Source organism: Triticum dicoccoides, chromosome 6B, assembly GCF_002162155.2.
Source record: "Triticum dicoccoides isolate Atlit2015 ecotype Zavitan chromosome 6B, WEW_v2.0, whole genome shotgun sequence".
In the NCBI taxonomy this organism is placed as follows: domain Eukaryota; kingdom Viridiplantae; phylum Streptophyta; class Magnoliopsida; order Poales; family Poaceae; genus Triticum; species Triticum dicoccoides.
The window spans coordinates 368,269,482-368,272,713 of NC_041391.1; positions in this window are offsets into that span (position 1 = coordinate 368,269,482).

Consider the following 3,232-nt stretch of genomic DNA (forward strand, 5'->3'; position numbering starts at 1 on the left):
AACGGGCACAAGGTCTCGAGAGAAAATCGGAGAGTATCTTCGAAATCTTCTGGTGCAGTCGGCGATCATCTGGACTGAAGGGGCCCTCTGGGAGAAAGCATTTTCGAGAACCTAAAGTTAGATTTTAGTAAAATCATTTAACCCGAATAGAGGATAGATTAGAGTCCCAGAGTATAGATCGAGGAATAAAAGATCCTAATACCACCCAATGGCGACGTCGGCCCATAGGCCGCACAGCCATGTTAATAAAAGTTTTGCAATGACTAGACTCAACTTCGACCAAGGAGTGTGGAAGGGGGATTCCTACAGGCAGTCGGCTCTGATACCAACTTGTGACGCCCCCGATTCAATCGTACACTAATCATACACGCAAACATGTACGATCAAGATCAGGGACTCACGGGAAGATATCACAACACAACTCTAAAACATAAATAAGTCATACAAGCATCATAACACAAGCCAGGGGCCTCGAGGGCTCGAATACAAGTGCTCGATCATAGACGAGTCAGCGGAAGCAACAATATCTGAGTACAGACATAAGTTAAACAAGTTGCCATAAGATGGCTAGCACAAACTGGGATACAGATCGAAAGAGGCGCAGGCCTCCTGCCTGGGATCCTCCTAACTACTCTTGGTCGTCGTCAGCGGCCTGCACGTAGTAGTAGGCACCCCGGTGTAGTAGGAATCATCATCGACGGTGGCGTCTGGCTCCAAGGCTCCAGCATCTGGTTGCGATAACCAGATAGAAGGGTAAGGGGAAAAGAGGGAGAAAAGCAACCGTGAGTACTCATCCAAAGTACTCGCAAGCAAGGAGCTACACTACATATGCATGGGTATATGTGTAAAGGGCCATATCGGTGGACTGAACTGCAGAATGCCAGAATAAGAGGGGGATAGCTAATCCTGTCGAAGACTACGCTTCTGGCAGCCTCCGTCTTGCAGCATGTAGAAGAGAGTAGATTGAAGTCCTCCAAGTAGCATCTCCAATTAGCATCTCCAGTAACATCGCATAGCATAATCCTACCCGGTGATCCTCCCCTCGTCGCCCTGTGGAAAAGCGATCACCGGGTTGTCTGTGGAACTTGGAAGGGTGTGTTTTATTAAGTATCCGGTTCTAGTTGTCATAAGGTCAAGGTACAACTCCAAGTCGTCCTGTTACCGAAGATCATGGCTATTCGAATAGATTAACTTCCCTGCAGGGGTGCACCACATAACCCAACACGCTCGATCCCATTTGGTCGGACACACTTTCCTGGGTCATGCCCGGCCTCGGAAGATCAACACGTCGCAGCCCCACCTAGGCACAACAGAGAGGTCAGCACGCCGGTCTAAACCTATGCGCGCAGGGGTCTGGGCCCATCGCCCATTGCACACCTGCATGTTGCGAGGGCGGCCGGAAGCAGACCTAGCCTCTCTTATACAAGAGTAGGCGTTCCAGTCCAATCCGGCGCGCGCCGCTCTGTCGCTGACGTCAAGAAGGCTTCGGCTGATACCACAACGCCGGGATACCCATAACTACTCCCGCGTAGATGGTTAGTGCGTATAGACCAAATGGCCAGACTCAGATCAAATACTAAGATCTCGTTAAGCGTGTTAAGTATCCACGAACGCCGACCAGGGCCAGGCCCACCTCTCTCCTAGGCGGTCTCAACCTGCCCTGTCGCTCCGCCACAAAGTAACAGTCGGGGGCCGTCGGGAACCCAGGCCCACCTCTACCGGGATGGAGCCACCTGTCCTTTCATCCCCCTCATCATAATCACTTGTGGGTACTCATCAAGCTGACCCGACTTTAGTCTCCATCTGTATAGTATGTATGTATATATAGTATATACCCGTGATGACCTCCCGAGTGATCACGGCCCAATAGTATAGCAAGACAGACTGACAAGAATGTAGGGCCAATGATGATAAACTAGCATCCTATACTAAGTATTTAGGATTGCAGGTAAGGTATCAACAGATGTAGCAACAATGTCAGGCTATGCAACAGAATAGGAGTAACCGAACAGTATCATGCTACACTACTCTAATGCAAGCAGTATAGAGGAGAATAGGCGATATCTGGTGATCAAGGGGGGGGGGGCTTGCCTGGTTGCTCAGACAAGAAGGAGGGGTCATCAACACCGTAGTCGATCGGGGTACCAGCAGCAGCATCAGCCTCGTAGTCTACCGAAGAGAAGAGGGGGAAGAAACAATAAATACAATGCAACATAAGCATGACGATGTGTGACAAAGCAAACGGCGGTGTTAGGTGTGCCCTCACGCGGTATTAGGTGATACCGGCGAAGGGGGAAAAACATCCGGGAAAGTATCCCCAGTGTTTCGCGTTTTCGGACAGATGAACCGGAGGTGAAATGTTGCAGGTTCACTATGCTAGGGACGCGTGGCGGACGAACGGGCTACGTATCCGGATTCGTCTCATCATTCTGAGCAACTTTCATGTAGAAAGTACTTTCATCTGAGCTACGGTTTATTTTATATGATTTTCTAAAGTTTTAATAAAAAGGGCAACCTGGTGCATGTAGCTCCCGCTTGCGCAGGGTCCAGGGAAGGGTCCGACCACTTTTCTAAAGTTTTAATCATTTTTAGAATTTATTTAACTATTAATTAAATTAACATTATCCAGAATAGTGTTTGCTGACGTCAGCATGACGTTAGCATGGCGTCAGCAGTCAACGTTGACCGTTGACCTGGTCAACCTGACAGGTGGGTCCCATTTGTCATTGACTGAGATTAACTAAACAGGTTAGTTAGCTTAATTACTTGATTAGGTTAACTAATTCTAATTAATTTAGTTAAACCAAATTAATGAACTTAATTTATTCACTAATTAATTAATTAATTAATTATTACTTTTACTAATTTCATTTTCATTTTCGTTTTTCTCTACTCTTTTCCTTTTATCTGATTTACAAGGGGGAGGGCCCCACCTGTAAGTGGCTCAGGCCACCTCCCTCCTATGCACTAACGCACACAAAGGAGGTGCAGCGGCGGCTGGACCTGGCCCCAGTGAGGCCATGGTCGAGGCCGGCAATGGGGTTGGCGGAGCAGGGCAGAGGGCGGCCGGAGCCGCCCAGTAGCCGAGGGCCGGCCACGGCGCGGAAGCGATGCGGCACCAAGGCAGAACGGAGTGGAGGCCAGGGGCAGAGCGGACACGACCGCGGCCGCAGGTGAGGGCGCGGTGCGGGCGAAGGCGCGTCGAGCAGGACCGTGGCGGACGCGGCGCGTG